This window comes from Hemicordylus capensis, chromosome 3, assembly GCF_027244095.1.
Source record: "Hemicordylus capensis ecotype Gifberg chromosome 3, rHemCap1.1.pri, whole genome shotgun sequence".
Lineage (NCBI taxonomy): Eukaryota > Metazoa > Chordata > Lepidosauria > Squamata > Cordylidae > Hemicordylus > Hemicordylus capensis.
Genome location: NC_069659.1, coordinates 256,923,220 through 256,948,732, shown reverse-complemented (window position 1 = coordinate 256,948,732; position 25,513 = coordinate 256,923,220). Strand labels below are relative to the sequence as shown.

Below are 25,513 nucleotides of genomic sequence, written 5' to 3'. Positions count from 1 at the left end.
GGACAAGCACATGCTTTACATGCAGAAGGTTCCAGGTTCAAATCCTGGAGAATAAGACTCAGTGTAGGCAATACTGAGTTAGATAGACTCATATCTGAATTAGTAAGTATAAGGCAATTTCATATGTTCACCATCTGACTCTGATGAATGTCTTTTTTTATGATTGGTTTATGGATGGAGAACACATTATGGCCACTGTAGGGATATCTCTTCGGGATATTAGATCCCTGTGGATCTTAGTAATGAGAGATTTCTTCAACACCCATATTTGCAAGTACTCACCATGTTTGTAGATTTCCCTGCTCATGCTCTTTTTGACTACTGGCGAAGCAGCACAGAGATTCAGAACATAATGGGGTTAAGTCACATGGTGAGTATTTCTATGGGCTGAACAGGATTTGCTTCTTGCTTCCTGTTGTAGTTCCTCAATTTCAAACAAATGTTCAAACAAATGCAATGATGTTCCTCGATTTCAAACAAATTAGAGAGTTTTCTACAGGCAAGCGGAAAAGCAAAACGAATGTTATCATGTGTCTGCTTTGTATATGGGAATGAAAAATATGTTCCCCTTATGGAACTTTGATATCTTAACATTTACAGAAACAGAAGAAACAGTTCAGTCCTCACCACAAGGTGCCACTGTCATCCAGGGAGAAACTTTCACAGTATTATTAGAGTGAACAATTTGATGTTTTGAATAAAAAGCAGTGCCTCAAATAGCATGGGTGATCCATAAGTGCAGGAGCAAGCTTCCACAGATGGACCACATTGCTGGATATTACTAGTGTGTGCTGTAAGGTGTCTCTCCTGCATCTAATGCTGAAGGTATGTGAATAATAACCATTGCTGAATCAATCTATATACGCATCACCTAAGTGTTCATTGAGTCATGTCTTCAATCACTTGTTGAAGTAGGGTGGGGCAAAGCCAGTCTGCCTATACAGATCACATGATGCTGATTTCCTGGGATTGATGAAGGAACATAGGAGACTGTCTTCAACCCACTATACATTTTGCACAGAACTATCTACATTGAGCAGAAGCAGCTCTAGATTTTTGATGGGAGTCTTTTCCAGACTTACCAAGACATGCTGGGATTTATTTATTTCTCAAATTTGTAGACCACCCCAAATTTACAACAAGATAAAACAAATTAAAATGAAAACCTTAGAACAGGGGTGTAGCTATAATTGAGCAGATGAGTTAAAAAAAACCCTGGAGGCCCCAGCTCCCGAGGGCCTCCCAGATCCACCCCTCCCTATTGTCTTCATTATCTCCCTCACTCTGAGTGGATCGGGGTGAACACAGGCCCCCCTCTCTCCTAGCTACTCCTCTGCCTTAAAACAATTTAAAACTACAGTCAAATTAAAAAGCTTGGGTGAAAACAAGAGAGCCTTTAGGGATTTTAAAAAAGTTGTCAGAGGTGGGGAGGCTCTTATTTCAGCGGGGAGTGCATTCCAGAGTCTTGGGGCAGCAACAGAGAAGGTCTGCCACTCCATAGCCACCAGATGAGCAAATGCACCTCTTCGGATGATCTCAATGGGTGGTGGGGCTCATGCCAAAGAAGATGTTCTCTTAAATACCCAAGGCCTAAGCTGTTTAGACCTTTATAGGTTATAACCAGCACCTTGTATTTTGCCTGGAAACTTATTGGCATTCAGTGTAGCTCTTTTAGTACAGGAGTAATATGGTCTCCCCAAGATGACATAGAGACCAACCTTACTGCCGCATTCTGTACCAACTGAAGTTTCTGGACTACATACAAAGGCAACTTCACTACTTGCAGTAGTCAAGTCTGGAGATTACCAGCATATCTACCACTGTTGTGAGATTGTTTTTCTTAAGAAACGGAGGCTAGAGATGTGCACAAGCCAGCTTAGTGCCTCCTTTGGGAAGCGGCAAACCGCTTCAGGTGCCGGCATTCGAACCAGTTCAAGGAGATGTTTCGGGGAGCAGTTCCCTTAAAAACAGGCAAGGAGCTCCTTACATGCTTGTCCCTGCATCACTGCTTTTGTGCCAGTGGTGGCCACTCTCCAAAAGGTTGCATGCAGCTCCAGCACTGTACCCTGCAGCCTCCATGTGGAGTTGGCATGCACATGACTAGCGTGCACGCACGCCGGCCATTTGCATGGTCAGCAACACCATGCAACTGTCTGGCGCTGTGAGGAGGCTGCAGGGAGAGTGGGCGCCGCTGCTGGAAAAGTGGCGGGACACAGATGAGCAGGTAAGGAGCTCCTTACCTGCTTTTTAAGGGAAGCACTCCCCACCCTGCTGGCGACTGCATGAACAGCTCATGCACATACCTAACAGATGCAGCCGGCATATCATGCAAATCTGAAAGGAAGCACCTGGGACCTTCTGCATGCAAAGATGTGCTCTACCCCTGAGCTACAGCCCCTCCCCTGAAACTGCATGCAAGAGACACATGTCTGAATGTTTTGCCACATAGAAAGAAGTTGATGTGTCTAGAAAGCCTAGAAGATCAGGAGAAGTCTCGACAAGAATTTTCTCTTTGGTACACCAGCTTTTCCGTAGTTAGGACCATTTCGATATAGAAGACTACGGAATCCTTGCAGTCTAAAATGATACAGTGCTGGGAAATCTGTACCATGAAATTCTATTGACTATGGAGATAAGCTCTGAATCCAGGAACTGGACTTGCCCCTTCCCTCTCTTTGCTCCAGCACATGACTGTATTGTCAAAGCTCTACAGCCAGACCAGCTGTTAGGAGGAACGTCATTCATAGCAGTCCACATGGCCTGTTGCTGTACATCAGGACATAGGAAGCTGCCTTATACCAAATCAGACCACTGGTCCATGTAGGTCAGTATTGTCTACACTGACTGGCAGCAACTCTCCAAGGATTCAGTCACTCCCAGCCCCACCTGGAGATGCCAGGGATTGAACATGGGACTCTCTGCATGTAAGCAGATGCTCTATCGCTGAGCTATAACCCTATTCCCTAAGGGGAATATCTTACAGCAGATAATGCGCACATGTAGTCACCCATACGAATGCAAACCAGGGAAGATCCTGCTTACCAAAGGGGGGCATTAATGTTTGTTACTACAAGACCAGCTCTCCTCTCATATTGTGCATGTAGATCTATGAACTGTGGCTCAAGAGAGGACACGATTCCATATTAGTTGGTTCTAAATTACCAAGTAACACATTTTCCATTCTAAGCAACCTACCCAGTAAAGTAAGAATGATAAAGAACAAGTAAAGTTTCAGAAACTGCATTCTTCTGTTTTTTAACAATTAAAGACAAAGTTGTATTTAAGCTACTTTCACTGCAAGCTAAAAACAGTTAAAGAACTCCAGGATTTTAGCATTATTTTGTTTATTTCAAACCAAAGAAGGGATTATAAACAGTTTAAAAGCCTTAACATTTTAACTTTATTCATCAGGGACTCTAATGAATACCCAGATGAATGTGAGAATGGACAAGGTTCTATTTAATTTCAGAAAGATTCCTGAACCTTCTATATTTTTTCCTCATGCATTGATGTTTGGTGCATATGAAAGGATCCCTCAAGGGTTTCCTCCCCCCTCCCCCAGCACTTCACAAGAAGTAAAGCAGATTGGGTGAAGTAAGAATACTGACTTAAGTTTTGTCTGTATTTTTTGGTGGTAGGAAGCCGACTTCTGTATTATCGCACACACACATAGGAAACATTAAAAGGGAAAATTATGCAGAAAAACATAAATTATGTAGATGATGGAAAGTCTATGCTGAACATGATATATGCACATTATGGTGCATGTCCCTAGGGTCTAATTGCATCCTTTGGGTACCTTTTGAAGCATCTGAATATTCAGAAGAAAGCAAATTTATTGTAATTTTTTTTAAAAAACTGTTTTTAAAAGTTGATAACATGGTATGTTCTATAATGGAAGCTCACCATTTTACTAAACTTGACCAAAGAGTAAAACACAATAAATTAGAAGTGACAATATGGCACTAGAACAAGATGTAAGGACTTACTGAGTTCATTGCATACATATTGAGATTGTATGTTGGGTTGTTAATTCAGGGTCACGATCCTTTATCAACAGCTTCAGCTAACCAATATCTCATGATATCTAATACCTAACCCTTGTAGTTCATGATCTTATAAGTTTTACAAATATTGTATCAAGTTGTGTTGGTCCACTAGAAAAAAATCCAGTATCCAAAGTAGGTAATATGTTTATTAGGGCTAACTAAGTTATCACAAAGAAGTGAGGAACTTTTCAAGTTGTCTGAACTATTTTCATTTGCTGGTCAATGACCGAATAAACTTATCTCTCTCTTTTCAGGTTGGATGATACCAAAACAAAGGGTGGGCGGTCAACAAAGTCTATTAGGTAAGAAAGCTTCCAAGTCTGCAGTTTTTAACAGTTGTGAGATGGAGTGCTGGGTTTTCTGAGGATTTAATTAAATTAGGTAAGAAGACAGATTAGAGTGCAAACTCCAGTGGCAGGGGGAGATGTGATGGTTGCATTCAGACCTAAATTACTTAAATGAAGATAGTGGTCCACATGTTGCATAACCATCTGTTGTTGTAAGGAAGCTGTGTCCCTGAGCAGCAAGGCTGCTCTGAGCTCAAAGTCTTGTGGGACGAGGGTGGAACAATATTTGTCCATTTCCCCCATCTCCATTAGTGTTCTTTGCAGTCCCAACCTATGTCCCTGACAGTCACACATTCCTCAGGGACATATTGCTGGATGTAAAAGAGCACTAATGGAGGCAGAGGCAATCAGTAAAAATTGCTCCAGCCCCACCGCCTGCTCCTGCATGCTCTGCTGTTCAACAAGCTGGGCTCAGAGGAGCCTCTCTGCACAGGAACACAGTTCCTTTACATCAGTGGATGGCCGTGCAACATGTGGGCCACTGTGATTGTGTAATAGTGCATAATCACTATGCAGACATTTTCATTATTGCTCAGCTGATCTTGTTTGATCAAAGAATGGGCACACTTTATCTCCCTGTCTCTGAATGAACAGACTGGGCTACTACTGAAATGTAGAATACTCATAGCCCAGCTCCTTCTCTTTCTGAGTCCCATGGAACAAATTGATGAGTTCTTTTTTACATCAGGTAGTAACAATCTGTAGTTAATAAAATGCCCCTAGACCAATTAGAGCTGCCCTTGGTGATCTTCCTTCCATTGGGATGAATAAGTAGGCTTCAGGGAAACTCATGATCACTCACCAAAATCACAATCTAGTCATCCGTCTTTGAAAATTCTTTGCTGGCTTGAACTCTAGAGTCAGAAGGTAAAGTAAAAGAGTCAAGAATTCTTGCTTAATCACATTTTAACATTTTTTAGGATCCAGAAGGTTATCGTTTCTTTCAGAATAAGCTCTTTATCAAAGCTAGAGTAACATGCCCTTACCATTACAGCTGATTGGGTTTATTTTCAGAGTCAAGAGGATATTATCATCGTTCAGATGTTTCTACCTGGGGAATATAGATTATTCTTTGCACTTATGTGTGCATTGATTTGCAAGTGAGATAATTACTTATCATTATTGTTCAGATCTGCACATAGATTTTGTCATATGAGCTCTGGGAAAGTATGGAACCGCTGTTCTCGAAAAATTGAATAAAATGCAAGGAGATTCCGTATGGTTATTTTGGAGGGAAATATGAGCTGTTTAGGTTTATTATGTGACTGCCTTAGTTTGTGAAACTCATGAATTACCATATGAAAGTAACAATATCAGCAATTAGTCCTGCAATGATTGAAATCCACCTAACAACTAGAAATGATTATACAGAAGTGAGTGCATTTATACCAACCTTTCAAACTTTGCTTGCAGTAGGAAGATGCAAGATGCACCATGATATGCAAAATACCCTGGAGTGCTTTGCAGATGAGGTTGAAAATCAGCTAGGTTTCTTCCAAATGGTCAGTGTGGGCCTAATATAATTCCATGGAAAGGAAACCATATAATATCCTTGAAGTCCCTCATTAGCATCAACATCCTTAGCAAATGACCAGCTGACATGTTCCCTGCATATAAATAGATCATTCAGTATATTGGCTGATGGCCAAGCCTACGTAAAGATATTCTCGAAAATATCAAAGCTGAATCATTTGCACCTTGCACTAGGCCCTATGTGGAGGCAGCCACTCTCCCCACTTGCCTCCATGCAGAACAGTCCATGCACAGTGCTGGCAAGGGCTCTTAAAGGGAAGTGAGGCTTATAGGAAGTATCAGTGATGTTATGGAACGTGTGTGGGAAGGTGCACAAGAAGTGTTGGGAAATGTAGTCATTCTCAGTGTGTAGATATTTGTAGGGTTCAGGGACATATTGGAAGCAGTTTGGAAGCAGCTCTTGAGAAGACAAGGTTCAGACCAGGGAGACAGCAAACTATTGTTTTCTTTCCTAAAGAAGCAAGCAAGCAAGCAAGCGTGAAAAGACAAGATCAGTTTGTTAGGGCTAGTCTTTTCTGGGGTTTGATTTCTGGCTGTCTAGAGGTTTGTTTTTGACAGGGCAGTTTCAGTTGTGCCTAGAGAAACAGTGGGTCAGGATTAGCTGCAAGTGAGTCACACAGTTGGTGGGAGGGGCCACATTCCTGAGGAGGTGCAGTTTGGAAGCAGCTCTTGGGAAGACAAGGCTCAGATCATGGGATATTTGCTACCCAGAACTTTGCAAACAGGAGTTTGCAAACAGACACCTAAGGAGTTTTATGTATTTATGTATTTGATTTATATGCTGCCCTTCTAAAAATGGCTCACCTCTCTTAAAAAAAAAAAAGTAAGTGTGCCTCCAGATGAAAAAGGTTGGGAGACACTGCCCTACCAACAGGAAAACTGCATGCATTTGCAACAGGGAAACCTTCACAAGTATCCAGAATATTTCCCTTCATAAAAGAGAAAACACAACTCACAGTGCATAGCCCTTTGGATCATGCCCATGTAAAATGCATTGCTCAACATCCAAACTCTTTTTGCACACATTCAATATGAGAAGTTATGTGCCTCTAAGTGGTTTGTGGTACCCTGCAATGCTGTACAACCATTATTGGAAGACTCTCTTCAGGATGTGTATAGGGTTGTGCAATGTGTCGAGAATATGTTGTGCAATGTGCTTGTAGTGTGTTTTACAATGTGCTGCACAAAATGTTGCAAAACATGTTGTGCAAGCTATTGTGCAATGTATTTTGCAACACATTGTTCAGCATATCAACATCTTTCACTGGTCCAAGTGCAAGTTTGGAACAGAGGTTCCTTTCTTTAAGAACACACCAAAAAAACCCTGCTGGATCAGGCCCAAGGCCCATTTAGTCCAGCTTCCTATTTCATCCAGTGGCCCACCAAAAGCCCAGAAATGCCTCCAGGAAGCCCACAGGCAAAAGCTGAGGGCATGCCCTCTCTCCTGCTGTTACTCCCCTGCAACTGGTATTTAGAAGCATCTTGCCTCTGAGGCTGGAGGTGGCCTATAGCCTCCGACTAGTAGTCATTGATAGACGTATCCTCCATGAATGTATCTAAACTCTTTTTAAAGACATCTAGGCTGTTAGCTATCACTACATCTTGTGGTAGCTTTGTGGCATCTTTGGTCAATGTCATTGCGCTACGTCCTTATGCTAGTGCAACAGCATTATACTAGCACAACTGTAGAATGCAGGCCATTATCTATTGTTCTATGCTTCCATATTTAACCTATCCATATCTTGTCTCTCAAATGTAGTACTGTTTTATTTCTACCATACACAACTCTCTCTGACATTCCTGGTGATGGCAGAGACAAGTTCACCCAAGCTTATATTTTCAAATGCTTGAAACAATGTTTCTGTTTTGAAATCACTGTATTTGTTTTTGATACAACATGCACTGCCCTGCTTTGTCATTGATTAGGTTGCAAGTTCATAAAGCATGGAAAAGTTTCTTTGTTATTTTGAGTCTCGGAGGATGCAAGATGCACTATGAGTTCTAGGGCAAATGCCTATTTGTGAGATAAATGATGATTGCTTATCAATACAAGAGGAAAAGAGCTTTGTCAAGTCAAGAACAAGAGTTTGTCAAGTTGTCCGCTTAAGAAGTATAAAGATATACACATCTGATTTTGTGCAGTGTCAAACTCAAAAGATAAATGCAAGGAAATGGGTGGGGGGGGGAGCCAAGGTGAACTCAAGGCTGGTCGGCTTTTTAAAAAGGGAGACAGAGATTTCGACAAAGATTTGGCAAGGTTTATAAAGGTAAAAATGAGACCATAATGAGAAGTTCATCAACATCTCCAGTATAAAAATCTGATTTCTCTGATTATCTCTAGTGATGAGTGAACTTGGAACAACTTGAAATGAATTAAAATGAATTATTTTAACATAACCGTAATATAACGCTAAAATAATTCAGTAATTTGGTCTTCATTCAAAACTGACCCTTGTGCTCCCAGTGATGTCTTCAGGAGCACGAGGAGGACTGGAGGCCTCTACACCACCATCTCTCATCACAAACTCACCCAATTGCCCCCTCCTTTCCTGAAAATTAACTGTAGAGGAGTGCTTGGGAGGATTTTTGGCAATTGTAGGCTTCAGGATTTCCCGTGCTGCCTAGTGCTGTCATATTGCTGACAGACATGTTCAGAGTAGCATCCAGATTTTAATCCTGAAGCCCAAATTTGCTGCAAATCTTTCTGCTGCCCATATCACCTTAATACATTTTGGAAAGTGGGTCGCGAGTAGCACTCACAGCTGAGGTGGTAAAACAGGCCCATTTTGAGCTGGTCTGGACTTCAGGAGGGTCTAGTTCAATCTAATAGGCTTGGAGGATTCAGACCCAAAAGATTCAGAAGCCCTTTTTCAAATCTCACCTATTATTAATAGTCTTCAGAATTCAATCCTGGCCAAACCGCTTACAAAAGACTGATTGTATGCAAAGACCAGTGTGTTTAGAATATTAGGGAGAATGAGATGATGAGATGGCCTATTCATTGGCCAGTTTCAGTCACTAATAAATGTATTCTATGCCTACATATTGATAAGGCAATTGACTCTCAGGAATTGATTTATAAAGATAGAAAGAGCTTTTAGAGGAAGGGGAGAGAAGCGAAAATTGCTCCCTAAGCACCCAGTCCATGGTGCGAAGCAATCTTCAGCACAGGGACACTGAAGACTGCTTGCAGATCTGCAGCCTTTCCATCACCAGAGGGCTGTGAATCATGTTAGTCTATGGCTCACATTCTGCACAGTGTTAGTACAGTGAAACAGAGTGGTGTGGCTGTAGAAAACTGAGCTGGTTCTCACAACCATCAATTCCTGGGGAAGAGGGGAAAACCAAGAATCTGTAGTTGTCTGTGGCATGGGAGTCCTCCTAACTCATTAGTTCCGAACCTGCATAGTCCAGATCTGATACCCAGGTTAAAATTGATGTAGGACAATACGAAAGGCACCCTACCTTTTTGTTTTGGCCATCTGTGCTCCCGCCACAATTTAAACTGTTCCTGGGAGCGGGCAACCATATTGATCTTAGAGTTGTGTGGCAAGCAGTGCCGGGAAAGGAGAGATGCTACTGTCCTCAAGGCTGCCTCTCTGCTGGTTGCAAAATGCATTGTGGAATAGATGGAGGCCCAGCTCCCAATGACAACTATGGAGAATGCAGCATTTATGTGGGTGCGTGAACTGCAGAGCCAAAAGGAGGCTCTGATCATCTGGAGTAGGAAGGTAGGATCTTGCCTTCCCTCCAGACCACCCCCATTTGGTCATGTGAACAACCCTACTGTCTTAAAGTGTAACTGAGCAGATAAATACATATAGAGGGGAGAAGGGTCTGCTGCTCTCTCCTCCCTCTAAAAGTACTTTTTAGCTTCAGAAATACATTCCTGTAACCTTTTAGTTTCACTTGTGCTGTAACCTTTTAGTTTCATGTCTAAAACACCTACTATATTATTTTATAGTAAAATCAATTTTTGATACACTTTTTGCTGCCACATGTGACAAATCCTAGCCATAATTGTTCAGGAGTAAATCCTTTTGAATCCAGTTTACTGTGGAGTAAACGTGCTAATGACTAGAATATGACTTTATATAATATAATGACTTTATATAGTTGATCACTCAAGTTTTATGTTTGGCCTGTACAGTGTGCAGATTATTTTAGAAGTCTTTTGGTATCCAGAAAGAACTGCCATTGTTTTACTGAACACTCTTAAAGTGTTTAGAGATTTCAGCCTGTAAACCAGGAAATATTTCTATTGCAGGGACACCTAGGAATCTCTCATAAACAAGAGAATAGACACGTGGCCTGTAGTTGTAGAACATGTGTTGCTTGCCTGTCTATAGGAAGTTTAGATGAATATTGGCCCACAGCTGCCTCTACATGCTATAATATCAGGGCTGCGGCATGATCATCTGAATTGCCCCTCTACATCTACATACTATACAAACCCTGTTTAATCATCATGTATAGAAGGGTGATTTGTATGATCACCTCTCCACACAATTAAAGGTGTGGGATCATGTGCTGAGATCTTGTGCTGAGATCATGTTGGCATGTCTTTGAATGATGTTAGGATGGGTGTGTTTTTGCCACAGCCACAACATTATCACATATAGGAGCTGTTGTGGGCTGATTTCATCTGAACTGGCTCTATATTTATCTGACTGTAGTAATTATTACTGTTATTAAATATTGGCTTACAAACTGTGCAGGGAACTGTCGATCCAAACAAGAGGCACTCACACTGAGGCAGTTCCCACGATCAGTAGGAGCCGCCTGGGGAGGGTTTGCGGGAAGAGCGGGCTTAGCCCACTCTCCCCGCAGACGAGCAAACAGTCTGCTGTGGGCAGCCGCAGTGGCCACCCACATAACTGCCAGCTCCGTCACGGAGCTGGAGGGGGCAAGTGCACAGGGCATGCTGGAGAGACCCCCGAGCTGGGAGGCTACTTTTCAGCCTCCCAGTCAGGGGTCTCCTCATGACTCAGGGGTCTCCTCATAAGTAGCCACAGCGTGGAGCTGCGCCATGGCAACTCACGAGCAGAAAACCCGGGTTTGCGGAGCCCTTGCTCCGCAAACCCGGTTTAACTGCCAGGCTACTTAAGCGTGTGACCCACTTAAGAACCACCAGGCTCGCAGCCAAGCCCGGTGGTTCTCACGATGGGAGGAAATCGGGCTAGCCTCCACTAGCCCGATTTCCTCCCATCGTGTGAATAGCCTCAGTGTTTGTGTGCTACTCCACACTATCTGTGATGGCAGGGCTGCTCCATGGCTACTAAGGAGTGTGTCATCACAGCTGTGACATCATTCCCAATGGGGATAGCATCGGAAGTGTAATGGCACACTCCTTAGTAGCTATGAGGGAGTCCTGCCTTTGCAAACAGCATGGGTGTGCTATGGAGTGGCTCACAAACTGTGTGCACATGCCTTGTAATTGGGTCTGTGAAAGTTTGCACACGTAAGCCATTGCCATTATTATTTTAGTAAGATTGAAGTAGATGAGAAAGCAACATGTGTTCTACAACTGAGTCCATAGGCCACATGTTCTATGCTTTTGTTTATGAACAACAGATCTGTTTACTTTAAAGATTTCTACAACTCCTTTCAACAGAAATATTTCCAGGTTTATAAGTTTAAATCTTGAAGCACTTAAGGGTGTTCAGAAAACAATGGGAGCTGTTTCTGGATACTCCAAGATTTCTGAAATTTGCAACCTCTCAAACAGGTGGTGAAATTAGAGTTAGAATCTGTGGGTGGAGAACAAAGGTGTTTTCCAGCTTGTGTGGTTTTGGACTAAAGGTTTTAAATAATTATGAATCATTCTTACTTTTGCCTCTTAATTTCATCCATCTGTTTCTCTTGGGGACAAGCACATAGACAAAGGGATGCAGGGGATAAAAGGGAGAAATATTATTAAGTTTAAAAGAAACTTCTGTCCATCTGTCCATTTTGCAATGAAAAAACTGTAATTATCAATAATAAGTATGATGTCATGGCTTACTTGGCAAGAGTATTGAACCTCAGGGAATGCTCTGGAACAAGTCAGTGTAGTGCGAAGTCAGGAGAGCAGGTCAAATTTTGTGTATAGTTAGGGGAAAATCCGCTTAGTGGCTCCCACACTTCTCTTGCCAAACCACTTGCACTAGAAGGAGAGCAGCATAATGGGCTTTCACATAACCTTCCAGAGAGGTCCAGTTGACTCTCTATCAAAGGAAAACCTGAGCCTAAGAATACTTAATACTACTTTATGAAACACAGTATAGGCAGCACACCTGAAGGCCTCAGAAGTGCAGAGATATCATCAATATACTTGTAATTTTTAATTTTGGATAATTTTGTTTTTCAGAATCACATTAGAAATGTGATAAAGATACACATATAGAAACATACTGCAGAAACTATCGTGGGCATTTCTTTAAATTAAGTGTTTCACTTTTCATAATTTTTCATTGAGTTAAGATAGATCATTCATCATGGTTGAAATATGTTTACTGAGTATTTGACAACAACAAAACCCAGCCCATTTCTCCTTTGAAAATGATGTAGATGAATTGGAACATGTTCAGAGGAGGACAATAAACACTGGAACATAGGAAGCTGCCTTATACCGAGTCAGACCATCGGTCCATCTGCAGGGAGGGAACTTGGAACCTTTTGCATGCAAGTATGCAGATGCTCTTCCCAAAGCAGCCCCACCCCCTGAGGGGAATATCTCACACTGCTCACACATCTCCTGTTCAAATGCAAACCAGGAAGGACCCTGCTTAGCAAAGGGGCAAGTCATGCTTGCTCTCACAAGACCAGCTGTCCTAGAAGATGGTCTAGAAAACAAGCCCTGCGAGAAAAGGTTGAAGGAACTGGAGCAGTTTAGGCTGGAGAAAAAAAAGACTGAGGCAGGGACGTGACGACATTCTTCAAATATCTGAAGGGCTGCCATGAAGAGGGCAAAGTTGTTCTTTGATGCCCACAGGACTAGATCAAATTGGCTTAAGTTATGGGAGGCCAGATTTCAAATGAGTGTTAGGAGCAACTTCTTACGTAAGAGTGGTTCAACAATAGAATCAGTCATCTGGGAGTGGGCTTTCTCTGGAGGTCTTCAAGCAGAGACTTGACAGCTGCGCTCTACCTCTGGATTTCCTCCATTGATCAGGGGTTGTCCCCTCTCAGGCACTTCCTATGAATCTCCTTCACTAAGCCACTCTTAGCCTGGCTTTGCTCCAATATTGCAAGTTTTTTTTTTTTTAATGTTCTCAGCACCAATTTTTTGTGTCCTGTTCTCATCAGCATTCTGCTTCTGATTGACTTGACAAAATAGGCATTAATCTTACCAGAGTGCCATTTACAGTAGTGCCGTGGATGGCAGTTTGAATATATATTTCACAATCCCCTTTCTACTGTTTATTCTCCACCCTCCTCTGTTGGGGCTTCTCTCTGAATTGAAACTGACAGCATGTGTTCATCTATTTCACTGTTTTCCCCATCCCTCTACTCTACTCAATGCAAGAAAGAAAGACTTCTTATTTTGCAGACTTCTAAGAGATCCTTGCCCTTTCCAAGAAAGACATGGGTACCTCAGCAAGTTTAGTGATGCCCTCATGGGTGCATGGTGCTATCTGCATACATTTGGGTGTTAAAAACAAAACAAAAACTCCACCCAACAACTTGAAACTCCTAAACAGACCATTAGCTTCTGCAAAGTCCATACAGACACTGAGAGTGATTGTCCAAGGCAATTTATGAGAACAAGAGGAACAAAGGAAACACTGCATAGAGGAAAATACATACACAGAAGGAGACAGCAGGCTCTCCAGCTGTTTGAATGCAATTCCCATCATCTCCAGCTGAAATAAATTGCAGCTGGGTATGATGGGAGTTGTAGTCTGACAACAGCTGGAGAGTCTCAAGCTGACCACCCCTAGACTAAAGGGTTCAGTCAGAATTTATTGGGGCGCTTCTCACGATCAACATAAATTGGGCTAGCAGAGGCTAGCCCGATTTTTGTTGACCGTCAGAACCACTGGGCTCGCAGCCGAGCCCGGTGGTTCTGGTTTGCTGGTGGTGGTTCTAGAGCGGCAAACCCGCTCAAGAACCCCTCATAAAAAGCAGGTTTGCAGGAGCGAGCGCTCCTGCAAACCTGATTTTTGCGATCGTGAGTAGCCATGGCGCGCGTTCACGCTGTGGCTACTCATGAGTAGACCCCCGGCCGGGAGGCTTAAAAGCAGCCTCCCAGCTTGGGTGTCTCCCCAGTATGCCCTGCGCGAGCGCATAGGGCATACTGCGCAGGGCATACTGCCGCACGGCCCCCGCTCCCCCCCCGCCGGCTCTGTCTCGGAGCCGGACATCATGTGGGTGGCTGATCCAGCCGCCCAGGGCTCCCTGCCTGCTCTCCCCGCAGTTCTTACAAAAGCGGGTCTCACGGATTGTGAGACCCGTCTCATTGTTGTTGTTGTTGTTTGTTGTTTACAAAGTCAGACAGATGTTATTGACTGGTTTGTTTTATGCAGACATCGAGTCCTTCCCAAGGACCTGAGATGAATGAATTTAATTATCAATGTTGTTGCTGTTATTATTATAGATATCGTCACAGAATATAGGCTGTTCCCAGTAAAGTTGCTTTTTATAACTGGCTGATGGAGATTTCTGTGGCCCCTATGGTGTTGAGGTGTTCTTCAAGGTCTTTTGGAACTGCACCCAGGGCGCCAATTACCACTGGGATGACTTTGGTCTTTTTCTGCCACAGCCTTTCAATTTCAGTTTGTAGATCTTTGTATTTGGTGATTTTTTTCTATTTCTTTTTCTTCTATTCTGCTATCCCCTTGTATTGCTATGTCAATTATTTCAACTTGTTTTTCTTTCTTCTCAACTGCAGTTATATCTGGTGTATTGTGTGGCAGATGTTGGTCTGTTTGTAGTCAGAAGTCCCATAATATTTTTGCATCTTCATTTGCTTCAACTTTTTCAATTTTATGGTCCCACCAATCTTTGGTTACAGGTAGCTTGTATTTTTTGCAGATCTTCAAGTGTATCATCTCTGCTACCTTGTCATGTCTTTGTTTGTAGTCAGTCTGTGCGATCTTTTTACAACGGCTGATTAGGTGGTCCACTGTTTCATCTGCTTCTTTACAAGGGCGGCACTTGCTGTTTGTTGTGGATTTTTCGACTTCTGCTCTTATTGCATTTGTTCTTAGTGCTTGTTCTTGTGCAGCCAGTTAAACCCTCTGTTTCTTTCTTCAAGTTGCCATTCTTAAGCCATTGCTTGGTCTTGGTGATGTCTGATTTTCCAGTTATATTGTGCAAATATTGACCATGCAGTGGCTCATTTTTTCATTTTTCTGCTCAGTTCTTGACTTGTTCTTTCTTGTAGGCCTGCTTTGTTTCATTGGTGTTTAGTAGTTTCTCGTTATTGACCATTTGAAGTGCATCTTCTTCATTGTCCTTTATATATTCTTCAAGGCCTCTTTTCTCCTCCTCTACAGTTTGATGGACTTGCAGCATTCCTCTTCCACCTGAGCTGCAAGGGAGGTATAGCCTATCTACATCACTGTGGGAGTGCAGAGCATGATTGATCGTCATTGTTTTCCTGATCTTACAATCTAGCATCTCTAGCTCTGCCTGGGTCCAGTCTATTATTCCTGCAGTGTATCTGATAACAGGTATAGCCCAGGTGTTTATTAATTCAATTTCTGTACTGCCCTTCCAAAAATGGCTCAGGGTGGTTTACACAGAGAAATAATAAATAAATAAGATGGCTCCCTGTCCCCAAAGGGCTCACAATCTACATAGTTCTGGAAGCTAATCAGTACAGCAAAGCACAAGCCTTTACTGGGAGTATGAAGAATTTTTTAAGGAATAAAGTAGACAGTTGGAAAAGAATTGGAGGATATGGAAATAATAAAGTCAAGCATCCAAGATGATGTCATTCTTTGTTGCTGAGAGAATTTGTTTTGTCTTGGAAAAATATTGGTTGGTTTATTTAGATTATCTTTTGATCTCCATAAGCTGTCATTTGAGGATGACTCGTTTGGCTCAATATTTCCTCAGTTTTATTGAAGGTTCAGTACTACATTTTGGAGATATGTGCATCAGTGGTGTCTTATCAAAGTTTTTCTACATGATCCAATAGTTAAGACCGAACTATGTTTCAAAATATTCACTTTCTTGTTAGCGAAAGCAAAGTGTCACATGTCCCTAATGTCACATTAGGAATCTTGACAATACAAAATGCAGGAAGATGGGCAATACAAAACAAAACAAAACAACAATAATAATAAACTGTCACTGCATAACAAATTGTTCTCTGGGTGGCTCACAACAGAGTTTTAAAACATACAATAAAACCAAATAAGAAGGGATCTAGCACACTTTGTCATTACCACAAATCGAGATTGAATACTGTTACACATTTTCACAGCTATCAGATCTATGTTTGATTATGTCAGTGTCTCTCTGCTTCTTGGCATTCATTGGCTATAATTAAAAATTCAAAACTCATGCAAATCAAAGCAGTACATTCCTGTACAAACTCTCAAGTCCTGCTCACACTTTAAGATAATCTGGTGGGGCCCTTGTCTGAGTTCCCCTGCCTAATGATATCTCTCCTACCTCTCTGAATAAGACAGGGCGGTGGTGGGGGGGAGAGGGACCAGCTTCATTTTTTGTCCTGGGGCCTACTCCAACCTTGCTATGCAAAGGAGTGTTCCTTTGCAATGAGACACCTGCTAATTGCAAACAGTTTCAAATTCTTTGGCAAAGACATGTGAACAGAATACAACAGGTTGTTGGTTTCATGGAGAAAAGAAAATGTTTACACGCCACCATTTCAGGTCAGCACTAGTTGTTGTCCATATATGATGATGGTGACCAGATCTATCCAGAGCTCACCGGCTCTAGCCAGATCTACCAAATAGGACTGCATCTGCACACTGATGGGAGGAACTGTGAGCATTTGCTTTGGCCCCCTGATGTTGTAGAGCAAGAATGGCAGTTCAACTCCCATTAGCAGAGCAGAGCCAGTTTGGGGAGAAAGCAGCAAAGCAAGAGGTCTGGAGACAGTTCTTTAAGTTTGAATAACAACATGGATTTATTTAGAAGTGGCAAAAGGATAGGAAAGCTGAGCTTAAGGCTGAAAGGGGAGAGAGACTAAACCAACCGCCATCTCTGGAGAGACAAAATGGAGACTAACACTGGAAGAACAAATTGAGGAGGAGACCAGCACTTTTATCCATTACCCTAATACCCCCAGTGGACACTATGAGACATTGCAGCTGAGAGCTGATGCTGCCAGAGTCCTAGCTCCAACAGATGTATCCCCACCGACCTGAATATCTCTCCTGCAAAGGTACTGCATATCACAGCTCCCCATGTACAGCAGCTTAGATATTTATACCACCACACTTAGCTGAATGGATAGGTGAGGTGGAAGGGAAGAAGAGGAGGAAGGAGGAGCCAACATTCACCAGTTCCTCCCACTATTTTTATTCCAACAGCAGTAAAAGTAGGGACCTTCTACAACACAGGACTATTCTATGGCCATCTCTAACTTTGGCAGGCTCATTGTGCTATTGTCTTTTTTTTTAAAAAAAAAGCCTGAAGGATCCCATTTCACTTCTTTCTCCACGTCACCATGCAATATCAATACAGGGAAACCTTTGCTAACCAATGCAGAGAATCAGGCTGATTATGTACTAAGTTTCTGATTTTAATTGTATTCTTATCTATCTACTTAGGTTTTCTAAACACATCTTCCTTCTAAAGATAGTACCAAATGGCTGAAGAAGTCATTTCTTCTTGAAAGGAGAGCTTAGCAGACCTTTGCTAAGCAGGGTCTGCCCTAGTTGCATATGAAAGGGAAACTAGAAGTGTGAACACTATAAGATATTCCCCCTTAGGGGATGGAGCCACTCTGGGAAGAGCATCTAGGTTCCAAGTTCATCTCCAAGAGAGGGCTGAGAGAGATTCCTGCTACAACCTTGAAGAAGCTGCTGCCAGCCTGTGAAGACAATACTGAGCTAGATGGACCAATGGTCTGACTTAGTATATGGCAGCTTCCTACGTTCCTATGTTAAGTAAATAAAATGAGACAATGAAAATATAATATCAAATAAAACCCACAAAACTACACAAAAAACAAAACTGGTTGACCAACTGGGGTAGCATTTTGACCTTTCCAATTCTACTCAAAACAGAAGGGATTCCTGAAGGACTGTTTAGTTCAGTCTGGAACTGGAACAATTAATTTTGAAGTGTAGTCTGTGGCGATAATGGACTAGCCCTCTGTGCATGAAGAACTTTGCTATGGGTTTAAAGAACATCAAAGCTCAGGGATTCTTAGTCTTAAGATCCCAGATGTTGTTGGACCACAACTCCCATCATTCCTAACCACAATAGCCAACATCTAGGGACCAAAATTGAAAAGCTTTGTCATAGCTTTACTTATACATAAAGTCTCTGCCTGATGTCTCACAACTAGGAAATGGCTGAAGAAGAATATCCCCTCTAGTTAACTGCTGTACTACTTATTGGTGAATGCTGGAAATGACCTGCTATTTACAATGACCCTCATACAGAAAACCTTTATATGTATGGGGATACTGATGAGCATATAGAGTTTCCTCATTAAGTAATGCAAGAGATCCGCCATTCACAGCAATGCTGAGAAATGTGCTACCCAGGCAATCCTCTTGATCCCTGATGAAGCTGTTTCCAGATTTCATAATTGCTGAAAGCTCATAAAGCTTAGGACTGATGATACTTCTTGGGCTAAGACTGGGAAACTCATATGCCACTTCTGCATTCTTTTTTCCTCCTGTAAAACTGTGCTCAAAGTCCTGATATTTCTAAAATAACATATGGTGGGCTATTCCTCTTCCCACGGAAGTGTATTTCTCTTTTGCCACAGCCTTTGAAGCCTGTGTCACTGTATTTAAATTTAATCACATACTAAATGGAGTTTTGCATTTCAAATTTTCTAAGAATGAATCCTGAACCTGATTCATATTTTATCTGTAATATAAATCAAATGTACATAAAAAAGTTGAATGGAAAATATGTGGGGGGAAACCCCAGAGCGCTATTTTTGTTGCATATGCAAGCTTCAGATATGGGTAAGGATGCAATTTAACATACCAGATTGCAGAAATTATTTAGTAAAGTATTGAAGGTAATGCAAGTAGGCCTGTTTGTAAAAAACCCAACACAAAACACTACAGTAAATAATAAGTGGATAGGTCTATCCAACTGCCTGTGGCATTTTCTTGCTGTCGCAATATTTGTCCCAGTGACTTCCCTTCTCATACTCTTGACCACTATGCTACTTATTTAGTGGATGGATGATATTGCCTTTCTAAGCTCTGTTTGAACTATATGGTTCTTGCTTCTTTCAGTTTTATGATTCTATCTTATATTGATAGAAAGAATAAGACAGAGTGCCCTTTGATTGAACTAAGGGGTGGGGGCGGTCTGAATTCAGCCAAGAGTAGGACAAGATGGTTTTATTAACCAGTGATTTGGGATCTTTGGACAATTAGGCTAATGAATAGAGAATTAACAGAATGAAGTCATGAGCTGCTTCATACATGGCAACATGGGGTCCAGTTAGACAATACATTTCCCTGACTTGGCCCATATGCTTGAAGGAGAGCAGGAGCCTAATCTCCCTGCCCATTTTGTGTGCTGCTGAAGTCCCTGGCAATCTTCAAATAAGCATGTACAATCCAGTTTTATGCCCCTCACCAGGTCTGGATATGTCAGTTGAGCAGGCCCACTGGGTGGCTTCGGATGTAGACATGGTTTCACTCGCCTCTAAGCATATGGGACAGAGCAGGTAGAGGTGCATCTGATGTAGCCCATGGTTGATTTAATTAAAGTATTCTAATAAACTACTGACTGTAGCAACATGAATGGGACTAATGGGAAGAGAAAATATTATGGGAATGGAAAAATGCAAAAACATTCCCAGTTTTCACAGTGTACGATTGAAGTGCCAGCAATACCAGTTGATTTTTGTAATAAAGAAACCATGCGTAGGACTCAGCACTTCATGTTTTATGATGCCAACCAACCAACAGGAGTATGTCAGGGGGAAGTCTAGATATAGGTATTTAATGAATGAGAAGAACATAATGAGGGATTCTGCTGTGATTAATTATGATATACACACAACCGGGACTGAGATCTACACAATGCTAATACTAGCATATGGAAGATCAATACAAAGCAAAAATTGTTCCCAACCTAGCCACCCACCCATTGGATGATTAGCCATTTCTCTAAGCATCAGGACATCTTGCTTTGTAGGAAGGGGTTGTATGATTGATCAGATGCAATAGGAGGTGCTGAACATTACTGCTCCTGCCAAGCACAGTGTTCCTTCTGTGATATGTTTGCTGGAAGGCTATTTATTGCTAGTTAGGAATTTGACTAAAAAGCCAATGTTGTTTTCTGAGACTCGTAGGAAGCAAAAACTCAGTAGCTTTGCACAGCTCCTGTCCCAATACTATTCTTTAGGCTTAGGCTAATGAGCAGTGGCTTTTACAGGTATAGTATGCTGTGATACCCACAGGGGTTGGCATCTTCATCAGACAATTAGATCTCTCCCTCTGTGCAAGCATTTTATAATAAATAATAAGGAATCTTAATACAGTTTTGAAGCTAGGCAGTGGAATCATTAGCCCACGCTTCTCTGAAGTTAAATTGCATTTGCTTATAGAGATATTTGCAGGAAATTTGCTTGTTAATAGATGCCCACATCTATTAAAGCCAATATTTAGATTTTGTGAACAAGTTTTAATTTGTCTTTGACTTCAAAGCTTCCTAATTGTACCAAGAGCCCATTTATTTGGTTCCTGGTGACTTACTGTGCCACATAGTTTCATCTTGACTCCAAGTAGGGATGGAAAGCATCATTAAAAAATCAAAAGCTGAAAACAGATTATACACAGTAGTATCCGATAGGCTGCATAGATGTAAATTATGTATATGCACATAACGTAACTATAACCAAAGTATATGCATGATTTTGACTAAAGACATCGGGGGCCTCACCTGCTATAAACCATAGCATAAGCCATCTCTTTTTGGTGTGTGTGTGTATCTTTTGCCAAGTCAACCCACCATTTTGCCCTGTTGCCATATAATGAGGCAGTTACAATTATAATCTACTGGAAGGTTTTTGGCTGACTCTCATCCCTGTAGTAGATTGTTGATAACTTACTGAGTGTTCAAGATGGCACATCTGCCCAAGTATCAATGTGGTTTGGCTGGTTTCATTGTATTAAATTCTATATAGTAATATTGGCTTGAACACATGCATATTTTAACCATATAATAGCTGGGGGTGAGCAGGAATGTGAATAAACCAAACAGTGCCTTCAGCCAAGACCGAAACTAGCTCCTGTCCAGTTTGCCAGAAATAAATCTCCTACTAATTTAAAAGCCAGAATGAACAGATGTCTTACACTGTGCCCTATAAATAAGCAGGACTCCACAGCTTCCAGACCTCAGAAAACGTACCCTAATCCAAAGCTGCAAAAACTCCACTGGGAGAGCTGAGACAACTCTGTAAATTTGGGTTGTGCTTTTGTTCTCATCCAGTTTTTCTGAATTTTTTCTAATCCATCTATACTACCAGTTATTTCAACACAGCATCCTGCCACAACACCACACACCATCATTTTGTTTTTCACTAAAAGCCATGACTTCTTTCTTCTTAGGAAATATGTCAATTTTCCCTGATCATTTGAGTTGCCCTTGTCTATACTGTCACAGCTGTTCAATTTCTTCTTTGAGTGCCCAGAACTGCACACAGCATTCCAAACAGGTTTTCAACATAAATGGCAATATGTTTTATTTTAAACCTTTTCCTAGGATTTACATACAAGATTTGCCTTTATTTTAACTGTGGCACACTAAACTGACACCATTGAGCTTTCTACTCTTGTCCTATCTTTTCTGGATAGTTTCAGCTAATTTATTATTTATTTTATGTATTTATTTAACATATTTTTAAATACCGCCCCAAACTCACATCTCTGGGAAGTTTACAACAAAGCAAACAAACAACAAACAGAAAAAGTTAAAATGTTAGTTAAAATAAGTGACAACATACAAATTAAAACATTAGTTAAAACAAAATAAACTAGCTTAACCTGCACAGAGCATCTGCACGGTAGTACTTGATTGCTCCCCTAACCCCCTGCTATAGACCCCTCACATCAGAGATCTCCCCACCCTCACCTGAGCTGTTCTCCTGCTGCTGCTGCTCCTCCTCCATCCCTTTGCGTCCATCCCTCTCACCCTTCTTGATCACTCCTCCATCCCTTTACTCCACCCCCCTCACCCTGCTTGGTTGTGGCTGTAGCATTGCTGGTGACTATTGGCCAAGCTGCAGCCTCCTATCCCCAGAGACCTCCTCACCCAAGCCCTGCTCCTCCCTACAGGAGCCCTTCCTCGCTGCTGCCACTATCATGACTGCTCGTTCCCCTCGGGACGCTGACAGGCCCAGGCCCATCCCTTGCCTGCCTGCCTCCCTCTGCCAATGTCCGTGGTAGCCCCAAACAGCAGCAGTGGTTGACTGGACCCTTCCTTGCTGCCAGTGCCGCCATGGCCACTTATGCCTCTCAGGCTGCTGACAGGCTAGGGCCCATCCCTCACCCTTGTCTCTCTTCCCCTCTCTTCTTTTTCTCTCCTTCTCTCTCCCTCCCTCCCTGAGTTAACAGATCTTGTTCATCTTGTTTCCTCATCTAATTCACACAATGGCAGCCTCCTTCTTCTGAAGGGGCTCTTTCCTCCCTCACAACCCCTCTCTTTGAAGATCCCTGCCCACTATCCTTTTATTATTCCTCTCCTCTACAATCAAGAACATCTTCCGACCAGTAACAGTTGCATTCCAACTGACCTTAACCATCACAGGCTCCACCTCTTTATCTGCATATGGTATCCCCACTGCCCAATCACCACAATGCCACAGGTTCCTCCTCCCTATCTGCATATGGAATCCCCATTGCCCAATCACCATGGTGCTTCTGCTCTCACAGGCTCCTTCTCCCTATCTGCATATGGAATCCCCGCTGCCCAATCAGGTGCTGTTTGTGAACTCTCGTGAGAGCTGCCACGCATGAGATTAGCCACAGGTATGCCTTAGAGAATTAAACATATAGATGATACAGAAAAAGTTAAAACATTACAACAATTGACATTTTAAAACAACATTTTAAAACAATGTTAAAACTATTAAAACAATATTTAAACAAAAGCCTGCGTGAATAGATGTGTCTTTAAAGACTTTTTAAAAGTTGTCAGACATGGGGAGGCTCTTATTTCAGCAGGGAGTGTGTTCCAAAGCTTTGTGGCAGCAGCAGAGAAGGCTGGTCCCTGAGTAGCCACCAGACGAGCTGTTGGCAACTGTAGACTGATGATCTCTCTCATCTCTCCTGATGATCTTAATTTAGACTCCTCCAGTGTATATGTGGTGGAGTCTAAATTTATGGGCTTTGGGGGGTGGGTGTTTTATGGTTTTTATTGTTTAAAATTTTTTAAGGTTTTAAATGTGATTTTTATGGTGTTTTATTATATTTTAACTTTTGTAACCCACCTTGGGATGTCTTCTGAAAGGGGGTATAAAAACTGAACAATCAATCAATAAATGAATGTGAAGTTGCTTGGTGAATCAATTTGTAGTTACTCATGTAGAGTCACCTGCCATTTTGTTTCTTGTTCACTTGAGAGATCCTTTTGGAGTTCTTCACTGCCTGCTTTGGGATTTTACCAATCTGAATAATTTGTTGTCATCAACTACTCACTAGTCATCCTTTTGTAAGGGTTAGGGAGAAGGGGTTAGTAAGTAAGGCCACAAATATCCCCCATGGTTTCTATTTAATAATAATAATAATAATAATAATAATAATAATAATAATAATTCGATTTCTATACCACCCTTCCAAAAATGGCTCAGGGCGGTTTACACAGAGAAATAACAAACAAATAAGATGGAACCCTGTCCCCAAAGGGCTCACATTCTAAAAAGAAACATAAGATAGACCCCAGCTACAGTCACTGAAAGTACTGTGCTGAGGGTGGATAGGGCCAGTTACTCTCCCCCTGCTAAATAAAGAGAATCATCACGGTAAAAGGTGCCTCTTTGCCCAGGTAGCGATAATAGGCTAGAATGGGATGCAGGGGTGCACCTAGGTAATTTTGGTGCCCTGACCTGAAGGGCTTCGGAGGCCCTTCCCGCGCCACCCTGCTGTGAGTTTTTAAAAAAGGTTTACTGCAGTGCCAAAATCTTCAATAATTCTAGCTGCCATGTGTGCAGCTGGGGTGGGGGTGGGTAGCAGTGAGTCAAGCAGGCCTCCTGCACCCCCATGGTGGCAGTGGAGGTGGTGGTGGGTGGAGCAGGAGCAGCTGCTGGGCCTGACCATTCAGCCCAGTGGCCCCTGAGAACTGCGAGGTTCTCCAGCGTGCCTGCGCAGTTGGAATAGAGTGTCAAAGGCCATGAGCTTGTGACACTCTATTCCAATTACACAGGCACACTGGAGCACCTCGCAGTTCTCAGGGGTCGCTGGGCTGAACAGTCAAGCCCAGCGGCCGCTCTTGCTCTGCCTGCCACCACCACGGGGGTGGGGAAGGCCTGCTCAGCTCACCCCCACACACCCCAGCTACACAGATGGCAGCTAGAATTATTGATGTTATTGGCACCGTGGGGCAGCAGCGGGGCAGGCGCAGGGTAGGATGGCAGCAGGAGGCCCCCTGGACCTTGGAGGCCATGGACCAGGGCCCCAGGTTCCGGGGGTAAGAACGCCTCTGATGGGATGTACTCATATCAATAGAGTTCCCAATCACAAAAATGCCAACACAGGGACTTCATAAGCTATCATGCAGTCTGGATTATGCATCTTAACTTGTGTGTATCTATTGGCATGGTATCCACTGCAAGAGCCAATTGTCTATCAGTCCTAATTTAATGCACAGCCAAACTGCAACTCCATAGCACAATGCCTGAAGTATGAACTTAAATGGTCAGATACCTCTTACCAGGCCTTCTAAGTCCCTTCAAACTTTACCATTAGTCACTCAGAGTTGCTGAGGCATGGTTCATTCCCATGCCACTCGATAACATCAGAAATCTGAAGTCGTATGGGAGGAGTCCATAACATGGTTCCTTTCCATAGCAACATTTCATATGAGAGCAAGACTGGTGTGGATTCCTCCCATAACACCACTGCCTCCTGAAGTTCCCAAGCAGCACAGAAAGAAATCACTACAGTGGTTCCCAGTTTACCAAAGCTAATGCCAGAAAGGGACCTTACATGTCCCTTTGATCTAGGAGCACTTGTTTCTTTTCTACCTATGGTTGGAACAGCTTACATTTTAAATGTTTCTAGAGATATTATCATTCATAAGTCCTGTTGGACTTAGGACCCTGGTAGCATCAGCTCAGCTGCAATGTCTCATAGTGACCCCTGGGGAGGGGGTTGGTTAGGGTCATGGATAAAAGTGCCAATCTCTTCCCCTCTTTGCTCTTCCAGTGTTAGTCTCCATTTTGTCTCTCCAGAGATGGCTGTGTTTTGATTTCTCGCTTCAGCC

The 25,513-nt window shown here is 42.4% G+C and overlaps 1 long non-coding RNA gene across 1 annotated transcript in view; it reads left to right on the top strand.

Annotated features, from left to right (window-relative positions):
* The first annotated feature begins 613 nt into the window (after positions 1-613).
* LOC128349054 (uncharacterized) overlaps positions 614-25,513 on the top strand; it is a 45,237-nt gene continuing 20,337 nt past the window's right edge. The window contains exons 1-2 of the long non-coding RNA XR_008318522.1: positions 614-825; positions 4,304-4,351. This is a non-coding gene — a long non-coding RNA (uncharacterized LOC128349054). The remainder of the gene's footprint in view (positions 826-4,303; positions 4,352-25,513) is intronic.